The sequence below is a fragment of the Phoca vitulina genome, unplaced genomic scaffold, assembly GCF_004348235.1.
Source record: "Phoca vitulina isolate PV1807 unplaced genomic scaffold, GSC_HSeal_1.0 scaffold16, whole genome shotgun sequence".
Classification (NCBI taxonomy): domain Eukaryota; kingdom Metazoa; phylum Chordata; class Mammalia; order Carnivora; family Phocidae; genus Phoca; species Phoca vitulina.
The window spans coordinates 18891633-18905100 of record NW_022589719.1 but is presented as its reverse complement, the minus strand read 5'-3'; the positions used below and the strand labels follow the sequence as shown (position 1 = coordinate 18905100).

At 37.8% G+C, this 13468-nt stretch overlaps 1 protein-coding gene across 9 annotated transcripts in view; it reads left to right on the top strand.

The window, feature by feature from the left end:
* Positions 1–13468, top strand: part of LRRC4C (leucine rich repeat containing 4C) — a 1196081-nt gene that overhangs the window by 491037 nt on the left and 691576 nt on the right. For all 9 annotated transcript variants that reach the window (XM_032413925.1, XM_032413926.1, XM_032413921.1 and 6 more), the window contains one exon: positions 4323–4404. The gene's annotated coding sequence lies outside the window, so the exon portion shown is untranslated. The remainder of the gene's footprint in view (positions 1–4322; positions 4405–13468) is intronic.

Below are 13468 nucleotides of genomic sequence, written 5' to 3'. Positions count from 1 at the left end.
ATTGTAACAATGTGAGGTTTTGGGTGTTAACTAAACTTATTGAGGTAATTATGTATATTGTGGCTAAAATCTTGTTTACCTTAAACTTGTACAATGTTATATGCTAATTATATCTCAATAAAACTGGGGAAATGATTTTGAATTAAAATTGGTTTTTGTAAACAAGCAAAAACCGAAACAGACCCACAGATACAGAGAACAAACTGATGGCTGCCAGAGGGGAGGGAGATGGGTGGGTGGGCAAAATGGGTGAAGGGGAGTGAGAAGTACAGGCTTCTACTTATGGAATGAAAAAGTCACCTGGATGAAAGTTACAGCATAGGGAGGGGCGCCTGGGTGGCTCAAACAGTTAAGCATCTGACTCAGGTCATGATCTCAGGGTCATGACACCAAGCCCTGCATTGGGCTCCATGCTTACTGTGGAGTCTGCTTGAGAGTCTCTCTCTCCCTCTCCCTTTGCCCCTCCCCCCACCTGCTTGCATGCTCTCCTAATAAATAAATAAATCTTTTTTAAAAAAGAAAGTAGTAACATAGGGAATATAGTCGATGTTGTATGGTGCCAGATGGTAGCTATACTCGTGAGCATAGCACAATGTATAGAATTGTCAAATCACTGTGTTGGTCACCTGAAACTAGTGTAACATGGTGTGTCAACACTACTTCAATTTTAAAAAAAATTGGTTTTTGTATTGCAAAGCTACCTAGATTGACATATGTTTCACCACTTACTAGCTGTGTCCCTGTGCAAATTACTCAATCTCTCTATGCCTGTTTTCCCATTTTCTATGGAGATAATTATAGTAGCAACCTCACCGGCTTATTTGAGAATTAAATGAAATAATACAGGAAATCACTTAGAGTAGTACCTGATGTGTAATAAGTGCTCAAAACTGTCAGATATTATTGCTATCATTGTTAATTTTATTATTATAGGACATATTTTCCTTGCTCTATAAATCTGGCCAATATAAATCACTTATTTTTTAGATGTTAATAATAGTTATTATGGTCGAAAATGGCCTGAGCTCACCACAAATTAACTTTATGAACTAAGTCAGATCTCTGAAAATAACTGAAAAACATGAATGTGTAGATTGTAATACAATACACGATTTGTATCAGGATTGAAGTAAGACTCAACTATGTTGTATATTCAAGTTGTCATGTCTTATTTAGTGCCTTTTGATACTCAAATTACATTTTTTACTGATTGTTTCATTTTATTTACTCAGCTCCCTTGGGAAAGTGATTGAGCTAATGTTATTATGTTAGTCTTATTGCTAAGGATCTAGGACTCAGAATGAAGTTACACAAGCAAAATATGGTGAAACAGGAGGTGGACCTTAGGTTTTCTCACATCAAAAGAATAAACTCCTTCAACACAGTATATTTAAGCCCCTACCATGTATCAGCCATAATTCAAGGCACTAGAAGTACAGCAGTACATAAAATCAATGAAAATTCTTGCCCTCATGGAGTTGATTTGCTTTTAATGGGAAGAGAAGAATGATTTTTTAAACTTATTCTTTTAAAGATTTTATTTATTTATTTGAGAGAGGGGGAAGGGCAGAGGAACAAGTAGACTCCATGCTGAGCACAGAGCCCTACATGGGGCTCGATCTCATGATCATGACATCATGACCTGACTGGAAATCAAGAGTCAGATACTTAACCAACTCAGCCACCCAGGTGCCCTGAAAAGAATCATTTTTAAAAGTCTATATGTGAAAGATGTAGTTTATCAGATGGAACAAGCACTTTAAAGAAAAATTAAGGTATAAACAAGGATAGACAGTACAAGGTGCTGGGTGTCCCTCTTTTAAATAGGGCAGACAAGGAAGTTTTACTGAAAAAAGTGAATGGATAGCAGTAAATACCCAGTGGGGGTCTGTAAGAGGTTCATCTGGATCAGCAGAAGAGCATTTCTTGGAGAGGGAACAGCAGAAGCAAAGCTCAAAGGATGAAACATACCTGGGATTTTTGAGCAAAAGCCAGGAGGCCATTGTGGTGTGAGCACAGTGAACAAGAAGAGATGTCTGAGAGCTGACATGGGAGCAGATCATGTAGGATTTTGCTAACCTTTTGGTGATTTTGGTTTTTATTAGAACAAGATGGGAGCTACTAGAAGGTTTTGAGAAGAGAAGAGACTTAATCTGATTTATCTTTTAATAGAATTATTCTGGCTGCATTTTGAGAATAGACAAAAGGAAGAGATAGAATAAAATAAGAAGACTCCATTGCCAAAAACTTAAAACTACTTACAGTGGCTTGGACCAATATTTTAGAGGTGAAGATGGGGGAAAGTAGTCCTATTTTAGACACATTTGGGATATCTTTTGAAGTAAACACCAGTGAGATTTTTTAACATACTTGATATGGGGTGTGGAGGAAAGAGTAGAGGCAAGGTGACTCTGAGTGTTTTGGAATGAAAAAACAAATGGTAGAATGAAGTTGCCCTTACCTGAGAAGAAATTTTAGGAGGAGCAAATTGGAGCTCAGTTTTAGATATACGAATTTTAAATTGCCTATTAGCACTGTAAGTGTGTCTATCCAGTAAACAGTTGACTTAGGTATGGTACTCATGCAAAAGTATGGGCTAAAATAGAAATTTGGGTGTAAAGATATTTAGATTTTTATTTATTTATTTGACACAGAAAGAGAGAGTGAGAGAGAACACAAACAGGGGGAGTAGGGGAGGGAGAAGCAGGCTCTCCACTGAGCAGGGAGCCCGATGTGGGACTCCATCCCAGGACCCTGGGATCATGACCTGAGCCAAAGCAGACGCTTAACTGACTGAGCCACCCAGGCATCCCTGGATGTAAAGATATTTAAAATAATAAGCTTGGATTAGCTCTTAAAGGGAGGTGGTCTAATAGAAAATAGGGGATGTTCAAGATGTGAGCCATGGTGCATTGTATTAGTACAAGGCTGGAAAAATGAGAAGAAACCCTCAGAGTAGCCTAGGAAAGTATAACAGATTAGGGAAGGAAAACTGGAGGGAATGATGCTTTGGAAGCCATGTAAATACAATATTTCAATTGAAAAGACATATCTGGTGGGTATAGTGTAAAGTCTTGACTGAGTATTATTACTAAATGCCTGATTTACACCAAGATAAAGTAAGAAGCAATTGTCCATTATATTTGAGTGTCCATTATGTGCACAGGGCAGATAGTGATTAAGGGAAAACCAACCAAACAACTTTCACAGATGAAACATTCTTCCTACCTTTAAAGCTCAAAGGCAGAAGGATAGAATTAAGAACCCTGCTTAGAGGTCTCATAATAAATGACAAAAAACACTCTGTGGGAACATGAATAAGATAGAGATTAAATTTAATAGACAGCTTCAGGGGGAAAAGGTCATATTTGAGCTGGGTATTAATGAGTTTTTTGGGGTAAGAAATGGGAATGGACAAATAATAATGACATTGCGGGCAGATAAGATCGCATGAGCAATGCCACAGAAGCAGGAAAAGGCAGAGCATGTTCAGGGATGAGTAATAAATTGATTTGCCTAAAATAGAGTGTGCAAAGAAAGAAGGGAGTAAATGGTAGTAGATACACCTTTTTGCCTTTATGGAACATCTTGGTCAACAGTCCAGTAGAAAGAAAAATTTGATAAACTAAATATTATGATTACTATCATTTCTAAAAAGCCTTTTATATTCTGGAAAACACCTGTCAACCTCCAAAATACAATAGCCAGTTATTTTACTAGCAAGATGAATTTATTCGAGAATAGCAGAGGAATTGTAATTCAGGACAGGCAAACTATGGTGAACTACAGACAAGTCTGAAGAGACAATGGGGTAATCAGCTTTAATTAGGCTTTAGGAGGAGATTGGGGAGGATTGTTTTGAACAAAAGTTCATTAGAGAGGAAAAAGTTTGAGCTTGTATTTGCCTCCCTGGCTGCAGGCAATGGTGAGCGTGTGGCTGCTGAGGCAGAAAGAGAACTTTCTTCTTTTTCTTAAAAGCAGGAGATGAAATTCCCATGTGAAAAATGGGCTTCCTTATGGAAATAATTTTCATCTTCCTTCATTTTGCTGGTTACACAGGCTTCAGGGAGTGGCACCCACACGAGAGCTCCCCCTTTAGGGCCTCTTGCCTCCATTGTAAATGAGGGTTCTTTGATTTATTCTCACAAACCTCAAACATGACATACTGTAAAATGAATATACACTTGGAAACCATAGAGAAATAGAAATTCTTCCCTGTGAGTTACTCTTTTCGGTAGCTTTTCACTCCCATACTTTTTGCTTGGGCTGTTTTCTAACTTCCTTAAGTGTAATGTTGTGTTTTAATTATATCTCTTTCCTAGAAATGGTTCTCTGTCCTGCAAGGCTGCAGGATCACCCAGCGAGAGTGGAACCAAATCAACTGGAACACCCGACACACTGAAGGTATTTGAGTACTACATTAACAGCTTTTAAAACATGAGAAAAAGTATCTTGTATGTGATTTAAAGTGCCTTGGAGTCAGCTGTGAATTAATGTGCCTAATTGCTGGATCCTTAGTATGGGTGAGCTCTCACTGGTACGGCGAGGTTTGCGTGTGCACCTGTGACAGAGCTTGATTTTCCCTCAAAGCACACACATTGCACTTGTACCTGAGACCACTTTGTCTCTCGTAACTGCTCTGCTTCCAGTAAAAGTTGGAAAGCCTGCTTTCTGACAGCGACTGCACGTGTTCCCACCTACTCCCCTCTCTGACTCCTGCTGTACCCTCTATTTACCCTCCTTTTATCCTTCTGTCATTCTGGTCCACCAGACACCATGCTGAGCTTTATTTGCCTCCCTGAACCGGAAGTCAGCCAATTGTACTGGGGTTCTCTCTTACCGTTCTGTTCTCTCTCAACCTTATCCCCTGTTATACTTCCTTAGCCAATTGCCGGAGTAATATTTACTTACGTTGTTATTGGAATATTTTATGGATCTTTCACCAGATCAAATGCCCCATGCAGGCAAGGATCCTGCCTGTTTGCTGACACATCGGTTAGTTACTCACCATTTCCATGCTGCCTGACCCTACTGGTCCCCAGTGGGATTTGACCACTTAAAGTGTTCCCACACTTTCATGGTTATTCAAAATATCTGTGCTTCTAGGACTCATATCTTTCCCAGACTTGCTCAGTTTCAGATAAAAAAGCCTCCTGCTTTCTAGGAAAGATAAGGCTATCCGATGTGAACATCACTAAATTTTTCTTCATTGGACCTTAAAATATCTCTGTTTCTATCTGTAGTGTATTTCTTGTTTCCCAAAATAACCTCTTACATTAGATTTTAATCCCAACACTTTCCATTTTTTTTTACCAACTTTATTAAATCAGCTATTCCTCCCCGATTTGCATCTCTCCATTTTCCTGGTTCCTTCCACACAGACAAAAACCAGACATATATATGTTGCCCCTATCATGGAAAAATTCAACCAACCAAACCAAAACAAATCTCTTTCATCTCACTGTTCTCAGTTTTTCTCCCAACTTAGCTCCTTTTAGCCATTCAAACTTCCTTACAGAACTGTCATTGTTCTTTGCCAAGTATGGTAAACTCCACAAGAGAAGGGGTTCTTTTTATTCTGTTGTGCCATATATTTCCAGTATCTGGCACAATATCTAAGATGGTAAGGGCTCAATGATTAAATGAGTTATTTTTAGCTACCCTTTCACTTCCCACTCTCTACCTGAGTGTTAAAATTTTGCTTCAAGCACTGCTTAAATTACTCTCACCACAATAGTTCCCTTTTCTGTCATTCAATCCATGGTCATATTGCAAATACTTCTCTTACATACTATATCATAATCTGTCTTAATTCTTATTAACTATATATGCCTCATCACTTCCTCAGCATCTCAGGAGGTCAGGACAATAATTTGGTTATTTCTTTAGCTCTCACATCTCTTAACAAAGGGCTTGCCAGTTAATAATTATTACTGAGTTGAATTAATACTTTAAGCCTTAAAGGATCCTTTAACATTGTGCTAACCACATTAGTATTACCTTTGATAAAATATTTTGTCCCAGAAATAAATCTATGAACATGAAATAAGATAGCCTTTTAAAAACCATTTCAAATCATTAAAATAATTTTTTAAAAATGCTATGCTGAATGAATCATGATATATGTGCTTTGTATTTATGATCCCTGCATTTAAATAATTAGAATTATCTATCCATATATACACATATGCATGCATAAAAATGTGGTTGTGACCACTTGCTAAAAGAAAAACCATTGATTACATCATTTCCAAGAGAATAAAACCATAAAATCCTCTTCTGGGTCCTTTCAATGTACCCAATAAGTGCCCACTAGATAGAAAATCCTCAAGAAACTGTGTTAGATACCTGAACAGACTTAGGAATTACTCCACACTCACTTTCTCTCTGTTTTCCTGTTTGTCTTTCCAAAATAGGTTCTCATGTTTTTCCCTGTTTGCTTCTCCTCTTCTTCTAACTCATGTGGATCAGCAGCCTGAGTTGAGTATATTTTCCCCGGGTCCAATCTTCTAAGACTCCTTTTTGAAACACTGTTTCCATTATTACCTACAGGCTGCACGCACTGAAACCCATGGATTAAATTTTCTCCACCATGCACCTTCCTCAGGCCTTAGGAGACCTTAGGAGTCTCTGGAAAGGAATCAGGCAAAACCAAAGTGATTGGTGGCTTGTGGGCTAAATAATTTATTGTTTAATTAACTTTTCTATTTTCTCATTAGCTGTAATTTTATGTAAAGAGAAATCATTTATTTAAGAAAAGCATGGTGGATTTAATTTGTTTTTCCCCCAGCAGAAAGTGGCCCATGTGCAGACTTAAAATTTGAATTCTTTGATGTGTCATACTCACTCATAGGATCACTGTTTATCATAGGGGAGTCTGCAAAATCTAAATAATTTCCAAAGCAAAAACATTTTAAAAATCTAGAATCATTAACAATTAAGGGGGACCCATAAAGACTTAATGTGGGAGGTCTCTCAGTTTGTAACTCAGTGACGTGGATGACTCTGGTCTATGCCTCTTCTGTAACTACTTGGCGCATGCATTAGGCTAATCCCTGCAACCCTGAACGTACAGGATATATCACAGACACTAACCTGTAAGAACCCCAATTTACTCTCTGGGCTCCATGTAGTTGTTTAGTTGGCTTTCCTTTGTTTACTCGTTTTATGCTGCCCTCTGCTCTGGAGACTGACCTGCAGATGCTAGATCAGAGGGCTCTAGTCCCTTTTTTGGCCAAAGGAGAGCACCACCTAGAGATAATAAAAAGGAAAAGTGAGATCAAGGTACTCTGTAGGATCCCTTTCTGCACGTTTATCTAAGATTGGCCAGATCCTTCAGCCACAGATCTGTTTCCATCAAAGCTACCTTCCATGGGTGAAACCTGTGGACACTATTTACATGAACAGCTTCCCCACCTACTTCCTTCTGACCTAGAGGTATTAATAACTCCTTTTGTCTTACTACCTCAGAGCCCTGCATCCCTACGTTCTGGGTACCTCTACATCCTGGGTACCTCTTTGTAAATAACCCCCTTTAAACTTAACTCTCCTTGAATTACCTTCATCTGAACATGCCAGATATTTCCTATCAGGAGTGTGTTATAATGTCTCTCTTTGAGATTCTTTAATTACTGTCATATTGACTATAAGTCTGCAAAATTGATCACTAATAGTAGCAAGCAACAAATTAAATGTAAATATTTAGATAATAGTCATGAACTACATGTTAATACAAAAAGAAGTCTTGGGAAAATACGAGAAAATATTGCCTTAGCCATGTTTGTCATTTCCTTCCATACATTGAGATTGGCCCCTAAAACACATTCTGGAATTGAATTATTAGAAGGTGGTACCATTTCCTCTGTACTTTTCTTTTTCCCAATGGATGGATAGCATTGAATTTCTGCTGAACCTACCAGGGTTATAAATCGAACTTTCACCCATTTAATTTTTCCTTATAAAAGTGTTAGGAGGTAATTGACTGATATGGCCAGTAGTGGAACTCTTTTAAAAGACCTTGATAAAGCCATTAGTTTTGTGGTGTGGGTGCCCCTATTTACCAAAAAAACAAAAAAACAAAAAAGAACAAACCACAAAGGAAGTCTTGGCTATCTTGGTATTCGCATTTAAAAAGTCAGAGATTTTTTTTTTTAATGTTTTGCTATTTATTTATTTATTTTGTATTTTTAAAGAGGAGATGTCTCAAAGCAACAGAATTGGATCTTTTCCAGCTGAGAAGAATTCAAATGAGAAATATGCCTTTTTGTTCAAATACACAAATTACCCTCTGAACATTTTTAATGTCTGTATTAAAGGAAAGAGGCAGTTCTTAATATTAAACTTAGTCCTATATCTAATCACCGACCAAAATATTTCCACAGCATTTGAGTGTTTGAAATTTGTTTTCTGCTTTAAAATTATAAAAGATTATAGAGTTTGAGAAATTGAGAAAAAAAAGTTTATAACTCTAACCTAGAACTATTATAATTTTTGTACATTTACATCATTTTAATATAGTTTTAATCTTAAGGTATAAACAGTATTCACATCTATAGGCCAAGAATTTTTCTGAATTACTATATACTTTTATAATAATTAATTTTAGATATCTTTAAGAAAACTATTTGTCACAGAGTAAGTGTTGAATAGGAGCTTTTATTTAATGAAACAGATACTTGGTGCAGTTTTAAAAAAAATAGACGCTTCCGTTATAGTGGCATTCACTGATAAGCACCTACTTCCATATTGTGAATTAGCAAATTCCACAAGTTTTAAGATGCACATATTGCTTTCAAAATTTCCCAGTGTGTGTGTATGTGGTCCTATTGGACCACACAAATTTTATCCCTCTCTGTATTAACTTTGGTACTCTATCTGCCTGAAGATTTTGCTGCCTATTAGAAGTTGGACTAATGCCTGTGGGTATTGCCTTTCACCTATTCAAAAATGATCTCCTTTAAATGAAGGAATTGATCCGCTGTGCGTATGTGTGTGGAGAGAGAGAGAGAGAGAGAGAGAGAGAAAGGGAGCAGACTAGAGATTCAGGAAGATTTGCAGTTCTAGTACAAAGATAGACTGCAGTCAGAATTCCTTCCTGCTCTGGGAAAATCAACCTTCGTTCTATTAAGGCTTTGACTGGTTTGAGGCACCTGGGTAGCTCAATTGGTTAAGAGTCAAACTCTTAATTTTGGCTCAGGTCATGATCTTAGGGTCCTGAGATCAGGTCTGCATTGGGCTCCTCACTTAGCATGGAGTCAGCTTGGGATTCTCTCTCTCCCTCTCCCTCTGCTCCTCCCCCTCCTCGCTCATGTTCCCGCGCTCCCTCCCCTCCCAAAAAAATATATAAATAATTAAAATCTTTAAAAAAAAGGCTTTGACTGGTTGGGTGTGGCCTGCCCACATTGTGGAGGACAACAGGCTCTATTCAGTGTACACAGATTTAAATGCCAATCTCATCCAAAAGTCACCTTCACAGACACATCAATAATATTTGATCAAATATCTAGGTATTATGGTCCCATCTAGTTGACACATAAAATTAACTATCACAGAGTCATCTGAGTATTTGTTGACGAGAGTGAGGTAACACAACTTTGTAGCTTTTCTTTCTCCTGTGCACCATCCTCACACCTCTTTCTCTGATCTGCTTCTCCTGCCATCCTCTTTCACTTCTACTTATGCTTGGAATTTCCTTGGGCCCACCCAAATTCACTTTCCCACCCTCCAGGCTCCATGAAGTTTCATGACACTCAAGAAATTAAATGACTTCCTTTGACCAGTGTAATGTGACAGATGTCACTTCTGGCTGGAACTTTAATAAGCTAAGACAAAATCCGGCAAACTCTTTGTTCCTTAGCCTTGGTAACTATAAATGGTCTAGGGAGTATAAACTACCTAGAGGGTCCTCTGTCAACTTGCAATTGTTACCCAGTATGCACAACAGGGAACCCTCCCTGTTTTAAGCTACTGATGTCACTGGGTTGCTTCATAGTATAATTTGGCTTATTTTGCCAGAAAAAAAAAAATGTATAACAAGAGGAAAGTAAGGAAGAGATGTTATAGGAAATATGTAGAGCATAGAGTTTAGGTCAGAACAAATTGATATTGAATCCTGAGACTATTTCTTCCTAGTTGTGTTACCATGTTAAAAATGATTCCATCTCAGGGTGCCTGGGTGGCTCAGTTGGTGAGGCGGCTGCCTTAGGCTCAGGTCATGGTCCCAGGGTCCTAGGATCGAGCCCTGCATCGGGCTCCTTCCTCAGTGGGGAGCCTGCTTCTCCCTCTCACTTTACCTGCTGCTCTGTCTACTTGCATTCTCTCTCTATCTTTGTCAAATAAATAAATAAAATCATAAAAAAAAACCCAAAAAGATTCCATCTCTCTGATCGTCGGTTTTTAAATCTAAAAACTGAAGATACTTATGCATTTATTGAACTTCTACTATATGCCAGGCATTATTCTAGGCCCTGGGAGAATAAAGATGGATAAAATGGATGCTGAATATTTACAGGTCTATTGGTAATAGAATGTAACAGTAAATTCTTACTCCACATTCTAAAACACTGTAGATAGTTGATAAATGTTTCTGATTTCCTTTGAACACTTACTTTAATGTAGAAGGATCCTAACCTTTACTGTTAACGGTGCTGATAGCACCTGCTAACAGGTGGTTAAAAAAAGAAAGTCAAAGTCTAACTTGTTTTTCCTTTAATCAACATAAATGCCAAGAACCAGTCAGACTAGAGTTTTGCTAAATTGCATGTTTGCTTTGGCATTCAGTACAAATGCCAAATTCATCACAAGTCTCCAGGGGAAGAGATTACTTTCCAGCAGGCAGTCATGCTTTACTGGGGAGAATACCTCCTTTGCTTCTTCCCCATGACCTCTATATTGTACATTATGTTCTCTCCTCTTCCTTTGTCCTCAGTAAACATGACCCAGATAAGAACATAAATGGGCAACTAATAAATGGACAAACAAAAAGAGACAAGACATGTATGAAAAATATTAATGCTTATTAATGATAAAGAAAAATCAAAATAATAGAACAGAACAGCATCGCCATCTGCTATACACTGAATGTTGGTGTCCCCCCTCCCCAAAATCTGTATGTTGAAACCAAATCTTCAGTGTGATAGTATTTGGAAGTGGGGCTTTTGGGAGGTGCTTAAGTCATGAGTGTGAAACCCTCATAGTGGGATTGGTGTCCTTAAAAGAGCCCCCAGGGGTGCCTGGGTGGCTCAGTCGTTAAGCGTCTGCCTTCGGCTCAGGTCATGATCCCAGGGTCCTGGGATCGAGCCCCGCATCAGGCTCCCTGCTCGGCGGGAAGCCTGCTTCTCCCTCTCCCAATCCCCCTACTTGTGTTCCCTCTCTCCTGTCTCTCTCTCTCTCTCTCTGTCAGATAAATAAATAAAATCTTTTAAAAAAAAAGAGCCCCCAGTAAGATTCCTGGCACTTCAAGCAATGTAAGGACCCAGCAAAAAGACATATGTCTACGGACCAGGAGGGGGCTGTTCACCAAACACCAAACCTGCTGGCTCCTTGATCTTGGACTTCCCAGCCTCCAGAACTGTGAGAAATACATGTTTATTGTTTAAGCCACCCCATCTATGGCCTTTTGTTATAGAAGCCCAAATGGACTAAGATAGTATTCATCAAATTAGTTAATATTTAAACACTGAATGATTCCCCTACATTGTTGATAAAAACTTTCTAGATTTAGCAAGGATGTAAAATACTCAAATTATGTGTGTTACTCCAATATTTTATTTGGGGTAATTGATTCAACTAAAATAGTGAAGGCTAGCACCCAACGTTATGAGCATGTTTATTCCAGCTCAGTTTCTAATAATATAAATTTGGATACAATATGCTTTTAACACTAGAATCTTGGTGAAATAAGTCAAGATCGATACCTACAAAGAAATACCATAGAAACTTTTTAAAAATCTTGCACACATACCTATTAAAAAGAAAACGTATCACAATAAATTGTTGAATAAAAAAATCATTGTAAATACGTTTTCTTTTTAAAAGGAATGTAAATACAGAAAATACCCGAGTGAACATGCATCAGTGATAATGGACCTAATGTTTAGCGAGGGAGTATCCTGAGTGTTAAGGATCTTAAGAGCTTTTTTTTTTTAAGAATACTCTGATATTTCTTAAATGAATATGCATTGCCATTGTACTAAATAAAATCAATAAATAAAGAAAGCCACAACAGGCATTGACAACTAAAGGGAGCTAAGAAAATGTGTATTTGTTGATAGCTGATCGAATTTGCATCACCAGTAAAAAACACAGAGGATGTTTTTTTTTTAGTCGCCAAGAAAGGCATCTCAAGTACACAAAGAAATGCTAGGTTCTTCCAAGAGTATCAAGAATACAAAATATATATGTCAATTCTGTACATGGTAAGTTAGAAATAAAAGGGATTCCAGCCCTTTTCTCCTTGGAATTATTCATTAGCTGGGTGATTTTTCCTAACCTGTTATTAAAGGCTCTTAGGACAGTTGAAAATGGATTAATAGCAAAGGGCATATTGATTAAAATGTAATTTCAATTATAACTAAGTGACGATTTTGCCTGCAAGTGGGAAGTACTCAGAGGCATCCTTTTGACATTTATATATAGTTCACTCTGGTCTTCCACACAGAACTTGATTTCCCCTGAATTACTGGGAGGAGAGGTATGTGTGTTAGACCACTCATTTTTTTTTTTTTTTTTTTAAGAGAAAGATGTTCTCTCAGAGAGAGGGACATCTTTTCATTTATTTTTAATACTTCTTTCTAAGGAATCAATGTAAATACTTTTTTTCTTTGTAAGTAGACGTAAAGCATACATGACTTTAAACATTTGAAAGTTTGAAAGAGAAATGCACTAAAAAAATTTTGTAAACCCTGTAACTCGAGCAGTGAAATTAATGACTTCCCTTTTCTATTTAACTATCTAAGTTTTATGGTTTTTTTGTAGCAATTTTTGTGGTTTAAAATAGGAAGGACTTCCTTTCCAAAATTGATGGCATGTGAGTGATGAGGTATAATCTATCAGAATTCACTGCTACATCTGACCTCACAGAGAGACAGACAGACAGACAGACACACACACACACACACACACATCCTGTTGATTCTGTTTCTCTGAAGAACTCTGACTGATAGAGACTCTTGTTCCCATGCAGAAGCACATTTACTCCTTCCATAAGAGAAAACTCAGAGGAGACAACCAGTTGCTGTGTCCAGCTCAGAGTCTCAGACCCTAAAAGAGACCCTAGGGTCTCTTAATTGGGTCTGGCCGTGGAACTTCTTGGCCTGGAGATCTATGAATCTAAGGGAAAATTCTGTGTTCCTCTTACAGCTGAAAGGTAATGATCAAATGCTGATGGGAATAAACACTTCCTGAGGCTTAGATATTTTTTCTGATTAGGTATACTTCCACTCTGTTGGAGGGGTTGGCTCCTCTGGTT